The sequence below is a fragment of the Aphis gossypii genome, chromosome 2 (genome assembly GCF_020184175.1).
Source record: "Aphis gossypii isolate Hap1 chromosome 2, ASM2018417v2, whole genome shotgun sequence".
Taxonomy (NCBI): domain Eukaryota; kingdom Metazoa; phylum Arthropoda; class Insecta; order Hemiptera; family Aphididae; genus Aphis; species Aphis gossypii.
In genome coordinates this window covers 5,322,071-5,333,777 of record NC_065531.1, presented here as the reverse complement: position 1 = coordinate 5,333,777, position 11,707 = coordinate 5,322,071, and the positions used below count along the sequence as shown (strand labels likewise).

General features: G+C 29.7%; 1 long non-coding RNA gene across 1 annotated transcript; it reads left to right on the top strand.

Annotated features, from left to right (window-relative positions):
• Positions 1-8,540: 8,540 nt before the first annotated feature.
• Positions 8,541-11,464, top strand: LOC126550196 (uncharacterized). The gene is made up of 3 exons (XR_007604235.1): positions 8,541-9,034; positions 10,816-11,081; positions 11,161-11,464. It is a non-coding gene; the product is annotated as an uncharacterized LOC126550196 (long non-coding RNA).
• Positions 11,465-11,707: the final 243 nt, after the last annotated feature.

Genomic DNA, 11,707 nt, shown 5'->3' with positions numbered 1-11,707 from the left:
ACAACTTAAACACTCAATCTGTTGAACTCAAAACCTCTGAAAATACTACCTACTAGTCCCAGTACAAAAACATGATTTCGCATAATTTTTTGTTCAGAATATCATACTGTTCAATTCAAATGTTTTGTTACTGATATAGGGAATGTTATTAGAATATCTGTCTGTGGGTGCGTGTATGAGTATGTATTACGTGGAAAGAAAATCCTTACTGAAATATTTTTTCAGCATCTCATTTTTTTTCAATGAGAACCTTCTATTTGTTCTTTAAAATATTGTGCTTAGTACATTAACTTTGATTCCTCAAATTTACTGGCTTAGAATCTTGATTTATACATTATCGATATTAAAAAATATATATAATAAAATAAAATAAAAATCTACTTAAAAATGTAAAGTAAAATAGTGTTTTACATTTGGAAAAAATAGGTCACTCAAAAACCTACTTACCTAATTCACAGTTAGAATTCCAATATAATTAATGCATCAAGTCTACAAATATCAACTAATACGATTGTTACATCACTCGGAAAAACAATACTGCACTAACACAAGCGTTTTATTAATTAAAGTAATGGCCTGATATATTATACGAACTAAATAAAATAATTAATATCATCTACACACTACACTAAAATTTAAATACTAAGACAGAAAAATCATGTTAATATATTATGGTATAATGCCACTTCACCATTCAATAGCATTTAAACAGCAGTTCTCAAATTGAGTACCTAACATAACCCATTACTTGACTTATAAATTATAATATTATGTTACCACTGATATTTCCAGGATCAATAATATTTCACTGTCGTGCTACATTTCTTTAATGGGACTTACCAACCTACATATATCTTATTATTCTAATCACTCAGTTTTTTTTAAACATTGCTATCTTTCCACTATTGCCAATGTTCGGTAAATATGATTAATTTTTATTAAAAATGTCCAAGAGCGGACTGACATATTGGAAAATCGGGAAATCTTCCGAAAAATTGAATTGTGGGGCCATACAGTCGATCCGGGCAGTTTGGTTATAAAAGTAATTTATTATGATTTTTATACAATAATATTAGTTTTTAGTTTTTGGTCTATTTAAAATTTATAAAATATAACTTGAATACATCGGAAGTAATCATACCTAAAATTATATTTTGTTGTTCTGAGAAACATTATTTACATAAATAGAAATGACAAAAAAAAAGAATTCGATAAAATCCATTATGTATTCATTAGTATCCTCATACTAAACTAAATTCAAATAAACATTTCTCAATTAAAAAAATGACTTCAACTTGTACACTTGATGTCTCTTTTCGCGTACTTAGATAAAATAACTGGAATGGTGATTTATTATCGTAATTTTAAGTAAAATATTAACGTTCAGAGGGGTTACGAATTGATAATTTCCTTAATCATGCTTTTCGAGTTTAATATCATATTCTAACGCACATACCGTGTTGAATAACTTAAAATAATATTTTATTTTTTAATTAATTAAACAAATTTACTTAATAATTCCACTAATCACAACTTGAATAAATAATGCATAGTAAAGAATAAAATAGCAGTGAGCATGTTTGGTGAATCACCCTGCATTTTATTTCGTTTAAATGGGTTAGGTTAGGTTATCATAGCATGGTACATGATGACGTCATTTGATCCAATCTTATTTTCTATTAAGTAATAGATTAACTGTAATAATATTGCCGTGTCGTCAAGTCGTGAGAAACGTGTTTCCGTTTTAAATCCTTGCTTCCTGCAAACCCTACGTGGGAGTATAAATGCGCGTCTGTGTATAGTGTGTACCTATTACTATGAACAGTAACACACAGGTAGTCATGTTTATCGTTTCCACGTTATTCCCTCGTGAATCCAGCAGCAATTCACTGTATAAAGTAACGGACATATTATTTTTTTTTCTAATCAAACGTCAATCGAACGGTTCATTAAAAACGCTGTAGTCGGCAGCCCGCATCATTTCGAGCCAAATCTACGCGAGTAAATGTATGTGTATTTGATTTGTTTGCACAGCTCTAAATTGTTGTTAAAAAATAAAGTTAAAATTCCCCGGAATTCGTGTATCAGTCATTATAATATGTAATAATACTCATTTAAAACAATATTATTATGTGTTAACACCACTGCAAATAATATTACATTGTTGCAATATTATTAGTCACAAGCTACAAAGTTTACAATAGACATTACCGATTTTTGTGCTCTATACCGTCAAAGGGCAATATCGTAGACCTTTGGTAGTTCCATTACCTCCACCGTTTAGAGTTTAGAATAGGTATATATATAATATATATACTCGTATTGATTTACTTGATCACTCGTTGCCACCTCCAGAAAAAAGACCTCTTTGATGAGTGATAACACACAATAGTAATCAAATTAATAATAATGATGGTACAATTCGGTTTTAGGAACTTCGGAAACGGATATCCGTATTCTCGGAAAAACTGTAATCGGAGTTTCATTGTTACTACCTATAAGTATAACAATTATACATGTACAACAAGTGGTTAAAAAATTGTTCAGAATTATTTACAAAGCATTCTTCTAACCCCTACTTTTTAAAAAAAATATTTAATTAATTAAATTTTTTTTTTCATTTTCAGAAATTTTAAATGAAATGATACTCAAAAACAGAGATTGATATACTTTAAAATTCTTGAATTTAATTTACTATCTAGGGAGTATCTGTGAAGATGAAAACTTTTTTTTTTCAAAATAAGAACTCTTCATTTTACTGTAAGGTATTTTGTGAATAAAAAATATGGATATGAGTCTCTCCTATATCGGCTGTATCTTCCAAAACATAATCGTGACCTATATATTATCTTTAGAATATAAAATTAAATAACTTAGAAACTACTCTTTCAAATTATTTTTATTTTTATTTATTTTTTAATTTAATTAAATTTATAAAAATATTCCACTGAAAAATTTACAATAAAAATCGAGTTTCATTTAAAAAATAGAATTTCGTATCTTAGCGCACCCTTTATAAATAGTAAAAGAATCTTAATAATTTAAAATATGGTTTTTAAGTATGTTTAAAAATTTAAAAAATCAGATTTTGATTTACTGCATTACTGAAGAATAAATAGTGGTAGGGTTGAGCATTTTTGATAAATCACCTATTAAATTAATAATAATAACTAATTTCCGAGACTATCCGACACTGATCAGCTAGTGTGCAGTGAAGAGATTAGAGATGGGAATTCTTCCAGTAAATTGTATGTAAATTTTTTAATATCACGTAATGTTTTTGTTTAGTAAACTTAATACTTTCTTAAATTATATTTTTATAACTTAACTAACCAATACACCACCTTTTGCTACAAATATATTTATAACTAATTTGAAATTGTTTAAGCTTTGAAAATAATAACCAGCCTATAATTATTGTTTACTATAATTAATATAATTATATTGATTGTTATTCTTACAGATATTGAGAATTGAGACATACATACAGCAAATAAAATATAATTTTACTAGTCAGATTTAAAAAGTGATTTATCGTCACTTAAAATATCAAGTTCAACTTAGAGGACACGGAAGTCACTATACTTTGTTATGCACATGCAAAAAATTGAAATAAGTGGTCACTCAATATTAAAACGGTAAAAAAAATATCGATAGAATTTACGTAAATTAATCTTACTGGAAAAATTTACCAGGTAAATTTACAGAGCTAGCTCCCAACTCTAGTACAAGATACGCAATTTTCGGGTTTTCATAAAATCACATACGCACACCGAAAACTCGGACCATAAACTATAATGCCACGTTTTTACTATTGAAACGCAGTCAGTGAATTTCTGAAAGATTTATGACAGCTTCTGTATGTAGCATGCACCGACAGTTAGAACTCAAATATTTCGGCGAAAACGACGACCATAAATCGCAGAGTTGTCGCGATAAATCCAAATGGTGCAAACGACATTAATATTATTATTATTTAACGTTCCTCGTCTATCAATGTACATAATATCTCGATACCGTAGTATTATTGTACACCATAATAACACATAATATTACACTGTAGACGCAGTACTAGAAAACGCGCTCAGTAAACAGAATTCCATTAGGGCGGACAACGGGGAATCGAAAATACATGACGTTCGAAACAACAGCAGTAATAATAATATATTTTGCAAACAACTATGACGTCCGGTACACTATATCGTAACGTTCCGTCGACACCGTACAATAATATACAATATAATAATCTACAACTGCCGCCAACAACGATATCGACGGTTGTGCACGTCCGATCGAGTGAGTGTGCCGCGGGTATACCTATACCGGGTTACCATATATTTCATCGCTCGCGTCTATGTCCATCGACGACTACGATTACGATGATAGTAGTGCATAATTTATGCTAGTTTTCCGGCAAAAGAGCTAGGTTTTGGGTCCCGAGGTTGATCGTTGATTTCCGAACACTACTCATAAAGTTTATCTCGTCTAAACCGTCATCGCTGACCTCCCGATAACCGCGACTATGTTCATAATACATTATATTATTATTTCGAAGGATATAACCGTGCGTGGAACCGACATGATATAACGCGTGTGAAAATCGGCAGGGACAGTTGCGGAGATATCACACGCACGCACATCATTTGGTCCGGCCAGGGGTAGAGGAAGGAGAAATAAACGGACGTAGTTGCGAGAACAGCAGCTTTCGGAAGACTATCGATCGCCGGCAAAAACTGTTTTGTCGTGTTGCAGTGTGGTCGTGTACGATAACCGCCGCGCACATGATAGAGATAGATAGACGAACAGAGAGACGGATAGAATGGGGCGATAGGTCGCGTGAAAATATTATTAAATTATCCATGAAAACGACCGCCGGAAGCAAATTTCAGTCGCACCCAGAGAGAAAGAGATAGAGTGTTAGACAGAGAGAGAGAGAGATAAGTAGTATACAAGGATTTTTTAACACGAAACCCTCGTTTTATCAATAAAATTGAGTATTTTTCTTATACGAATAATCGTTTAAATTTACTAAATGTTTTGATAGTTTTTACCACAACGGTTCTTTAGATTCTTTAGTTTTCACGTGCAGCATTTATTTTTAATTATATACCAGCTTATTCAGAATACTTTTATGTAAAAAGTAATATTGTATTAAAATCCAAATCTCCTATATTATTTATAAACATAAATAAAATATAATACTTTAATACGATTAGATAAGTAAGTAAGTTTGACTAAGAGTTTTTGATGTTTCAGTACTCAGCTCGTCTTGATCTAATACTTATAAATAATAAACTACAAGCTTTTAATGTTCCATATTTATGGAACCATTTACGTATTATTTTTCTTAAAAAAAAAAAAAACAAACATAACTTTAGTATGTAAAATATAAAATTAGATTTACAGTTAAAAAAAAATATTAATACTGCACGACGATAAAAAAAAAATCAATAGTAAAATTCAAATAGTTAAATACAATATGTGGTAAGTTGATAATTCTTTAAATCATATGAAAACAAATTAAGTCTTTAATAATATTGAATATGATAATTGTAAATAGATAAAAAAAGTGAGTTCTTTGCATCGAAAGAATAAAAATCCCCTCATTTATTCCGCATAACAATAATAATATATTGTATATATTGGTATTATACACCGATGCTAGTTCTGCAGTTATTTTTTGGTGTTTCGCTGTATTTTTTCTAGTATTATTTTGCTTGTATAATATATATATCACAAGCTGTGCAATGCCTATTACTCGATATTAAGGACAAAAAAAATAAAAAAGAAGGAAAAAATGAAGTTAAGGAAAAAAGTTCCCAACCAGTCGTTTTCGATACATTTTTCATATGAATTTTTCCTTTTGAAACCCTCCGGCGGCAGGCGAACGAGTGTGTATATGATGGAACGTTTTCCCTCGATACGAAGCGAGAAAAATATTCGGCCAGAGATAGTAGTCAGTTGCACAGAGAGAGAAAAAGAGAGAGTGAGAGAAAGAGAACAGTAAAAGAGACATGAAAATATTGACGGACACAATAAAAAGCTGTGCTCCGTATTAGGTATGCGAATGATTCTGAATAAATATTTAATAATGACGGAAAATAGGCGTATGCGTGAGTACTGAGTAATGGTCACTGCAATCAAACACAGCTAAATATGGAAATACCTACGTTCATCTCTTTTAGTTGTTTATCCGTATCTTCTAGTAAATACTAATATAGTTCATTATGGTACAGTAATTATATAATGCTGTAACGGTGCAAATTTATTTATTTTCAACTCACGCTACAGTATTATAGAACCTCACTATTTTGAACTTCTGTACATCGTAGTTTCAATACGTCAATTTTTTTTTTTTTTGTTCCCCTGAGACTTCAAGAAACCGAAGTTTACTTTATAAGGAAGTAGTTCATATACATTTCCTTTACACTTATTTATCTCTGTCCTTACCGCAGAGGTCCCAATACACTACCAACATTTTAATGATAAAAAATCATGGTTGTTTTTCAACGGAATATATTTTTCCGCTTACATTTCCATATTTACTTAATATATAATATTGCATTATAGGTGAAGCATGTAAAAATATTTTTAGATTATTAAGATATAAAAACAAATATTTTTGTTTCGATATTCGTCTACTTTTATTACTGTAAAATTAAATCATATTCTCATATTTTTTAATAATATATTTTTTACTATTGTATATTATTTATTGAAAAATGGAATAATCAATACTTTTAATTTTATTAGATAAACCACGATTTGTGAATTCTGGTTAACACACATACAAACGTAAAAGAAATATTATATTTTATCATTATTTATTAGATAATAATGTCTGATAAAAATATCTACTCATCTCTCGTCTCTCACCAGCAGAAACTTCCTTTTTTCAGTTACGAGACAATAATAAATTGTCCAGAGTCAAAATCCGTTTCACCACTTTTCTAAATATTTATATATATTTCCGTCCAAGTGGGATTTTCTTACTTGTTTATACATTTTGTCCGGAAAAATAAAAGATATTATTTCAGCATCAAGCTCACACGTGGTGCATAGAAGGCACACCTTTGTGAGGTACGTGGGATATATGTTCATAACCTATACATGGGATGGTACCATATTATAAAATTCTTTTTTTTATCTCTCTTTTGAACCCAACCTTTATAATATCCATCGTATATTTGCTATTACGTTTTCATCGGGTTTGACAGTACGAAAAGACGTCTCCATTTGGTGAGAGCACCTGCATACACTAACGGTCACCATTAACAAAAATACTACAATTTTCAAGAGTTAAAAGTGTTAAAACCCAATAGTATAATTCATTTCAAATCAAAAAAATCCACAATTCGGTGGTTTAATGATGATTAGGAGTGTCGGAGCCGACAGGTTTTCGATACAAAACCTTCTTGCCACACAAGAACATTTCTCACACCTCATATTATAGACAGATCTGGATAATTTTTTATTTTAAATATAAAAATTTCATACTATTAAAATTGTCCTTCGATTTTTATAAGTTCATTTTCAGAGAATTTTTAAATTTTAATGAAGAAAATTATATATCACAAAGTTCTTAATATCATTATATATATTTTTCCGCTGCTAATTTAAGTTATCTAATTTAAAAATCAAAGTTTAAGAAGACCTAAATAAAGTTTGATTTTATTTCTTCATTTGGCTTTTATTGTATGGCCACCACCACTCTCTTTCAACAAGATTAGAAATTGTCTTTTTTTCGACTTTTAATAATAAAATGTTCCGAGTATCTCGTAGAGCTAGTGGTGAACCATTTGGAAACCACAAAAAAAATCGAAATAAAACGAAATGTTGAGTGAGTAAAATATCATAGGTCCAGGAGAATTCACACAATATAGGTGTTGTTATAATAATATACCTACCAGAGCTATCATAATTATTTCGTTTCGGAGCGCGGCGTGGTACAAAATGTAATCCGTCGGTTTCTATCGAATCGCGCTCAATTGTTTTCAAAGTTAAGATGTGTACTTCCACTGTGCAGAACAATATAAACTTTCAACACTTTGTCTGATCGTGTACTGTGTAATATATAACTTATATAATATTGTAATCGATTGTTATTAACAGTTATGCAATCGCTTTTCTCCGTCCGACAATAATTATTATATTAATAATATTTAGTAATATAATATAACCATCGCAATACGATGATATAGTACTACCTTCTACCCATTATATATATAGGTGAATTTTATATTATAGTTTGGCATTTATTACATAATAATAATAATAATATAATATTACGTGTATTTAGTTACGTGAAACAATTTCATTGAACGTACGAGGCTCCGTTGAATATGCTGTACTTATAAAGATATATTATTCCATACGAAAGCCTCTTATTCGTGGGATGAATCACAACGATTTCCAAGATATACTAAATACTTCAGTTTTAATTATACAAAGAAATAGAATATTAATTTTAGAGTCGTCACGAAAAACGTCTAATGGTTTCTTTTGGTGCTTTAGCTATCGTTAAATAAACATAAGTCGGAAGTAACGCTTAGGCAGTTTGTTTTCAAAAATAATTGCGTTGCCTGAACGAATATTTGCGTTGTGACAATATATCATCGACGTAAACGATTAAATATAATTTTCAATTTAAACTACACAATGGTACATCGCGACGAAAAATAATAATATGTAAAACTAAGATATTTCACGTCCAGGTATCTAAAACATAATATTTTGTCGAAATAGAATTTTGAAAGTGAAAAATAATATGCAATTGAATAAAATGAAAGGCGAACGACATATTTATATTATGTACATGTTTTATACATGGAAGTATATCTATATTGATATAAAGATATTATGTAATTCTTTTTTTCAGATGATAACGTTTTGAAATCTGTTTTACTTCTAGGAATGATCGTACTAAAACGGAAAACTTAATAACACTTGGGGACAAATAAAATCACTCACAATACACGTATATATCTCGGTTTCAATTCGCCCTCCAGATACGATTCACAACCCTACTATTGCGGTGAGTGGTGACGGTAATATTTCGCGTTCTAAATTTTTGTGCTTTGAAAGTTACGTCGTCGTTGTTGTTTTAATATCGATTTTGTCGATTGTTTTTCTTTTTTTCTTGCGAAGTTTACGACCGTGTACCTATGAGATCAACGCCAGAACGGCGTCTTAAATTAAACGTTATTCGTTCGTCGGAATGGTATCACTGTAATACTTGTACTCGTTCCAAAATACGTGTGTTGTGTTATTAATATTGTCGTATGTTCGCTGATAAATAATCTAATTGGAGTAAAAATGAGAAAAACCACGCTATACCGAGTGCACCGGGTGAAATAATGCGATTTCTGTAATAGGGTTTTGCCAAACGGACATTGTTATTATTTATTATTATTTGTTTTAATTCCACGTCGTACGGTCTCGACAAAAAAACAAAATAAATAAATAAATAAAATAACCGACGATAAACGTAAACTCGAAAATATTTGTGTACAATATACATATACTTCCTGAAACCGTTTTTATGGGTATGGAAAAAAAATTGAAATTTCCGTTGTAGTGTGTCGCATGTTTATTGATTTTGCGGCGATGGCGGCGTTGTTATAGTTGTCTGCGGATGTTTTTGCTAAGCAGTAGACAAGCCAATGCGTTATAATATAATACTATTATGTTCTATATAATGATATGATTAGGACTCAGATTTCAATTAAAAAACTACTAACTAGTTCGTTTATGAGTATATTCATTTTTAGTTTATATAAAATAAAGAAGTGCTAAAAATTCTGATTGTTGTCCATTTCCTAACGTTGTGTAGTTGCATGTCAATAAAAAAAAATATCTTTTTTAAAGGCATTATTGTGTTGAAATGGCATTATTGATAATATTTAAGAGTATTTTTGATAGATTTTAAGACCTAGTACTTAAATACGGACAAAGTACGTTATCGTTAAATCAGATTATAATATGTATGCAGTGTATACTCCCAAACGATTTACTAATCACATTCAATGCGCAAAGTGAAAATATTTGTTTTGGACAAGCTGAATTCATCTTTAGAATTGGGTTATGTCAATTCGCTAAATCGAAACATCTCGAAAATCCGATAGAAACACGTCGTTTGATGAATCTAAAATTATATACCAAAAAATAACACCTCCGGGGATTATTAAAAATATATATATTTGTCGACTTCACGCCTGTAACCTTTCTTGTACACAACGAACGGTCAGCTTCCCACAGTGGATTTAACAGTACAAATTCGGAAATTCGGACACGTAAGACTTGGATCCTCACATTATTTTTTTTTTTAAATCAAAAGCAGAATGGAATATGATTCGATTTAATAATTATATGAAAAATGTGTCATTGTGGAGGGCGTGTATTGACTGGGATAATAACAAAAATACGTCATCTCAAATATTTACTTGAATATAGATAATGTATACACATGTATTAAAAATAATTTTAAATGCCTAAATCATCTACAATTATTATAAATATTTCAAACTACATGATATAATTTACTCTAAACACAGCAAAGATAATATTTACCACCTATTAGTATTAATATATTTTATCCTTCCGTATTGTTTTATAAAAATTCTCTTTCTATCTATATTTCACTTAAAATACAACTATTTATTAAGGTACAACATTGATGTAAGATTTTATAGATATTAGAGGTATGTAAATGATTTGTAGTTATTTGTTAATTAAATCATAACTAAGATGATTACAAAAAATGTTGTCCCCCAACGAAAAATTATTTTATTGGGTCCTTTGTTGTGATGTTTTCAGACTTGAATTTTTTCCCAAAATCCGCAACATAAGTTTAAGTTGATAAATTTCGTGTACACACATTTTAACATTCTATAATCACTGTTTATTGTGAATTCCATGGAGTGAAGCAAGATTATGTCATAGAGTTTAGACATGAAGAGTCAATTACCACTTAGACGATGAGGTGACATTTTATTATGACATGATACCATATATCTATATAATTCATACACATATATTACGATGTAATGGAAGATCTTCCACGAATCGACCACATAACCTATGTAATATATTATTATATAATGTATTATTATTATTAATGTGTTTTTTCCGGATGTAATAATATATTTTTACTCCAAATAGCAATTTTTTCCATTAAGGCAATACGATGGTGGAATTGTCTTAGGGAGGAGTTAAAATGTTACCACTGGTACGTTACTCGATCTAAACCACAATGATCGTTGAAATAACATTATCATGAGACTTACAGACACAATAATTAATATATCATAATGTGACCCTCCGCTAAGCTAGACAGAAATTCAAATGACTAACGGAATTTTCGGAGTTTTTTTGCTGACGAAGCCAGTCAATGCAATACGCCAATTATTTTATTTAGTGCCAATGGACAAGAACAACTGGTATGGCGAAATTGTGAATACTTATAAAGTACCTATAGTATTATTATAAAAATTATAAAATATATGTTTTATTTAATAAAAATGTATTAATATTTGATCTTAAAAATATGAAATGAAACACCAGTTAATAACTTATAAACTTATGTAACTTATGTTATAATCTTTTAAGTGAAAATAAATTTTCTTCAATTATAGAAATAAAACCAGTGTTTCGGAATCAATTGGTCAAAATGTCATTAAATTAAAATTATTTAATATATAAAATAATA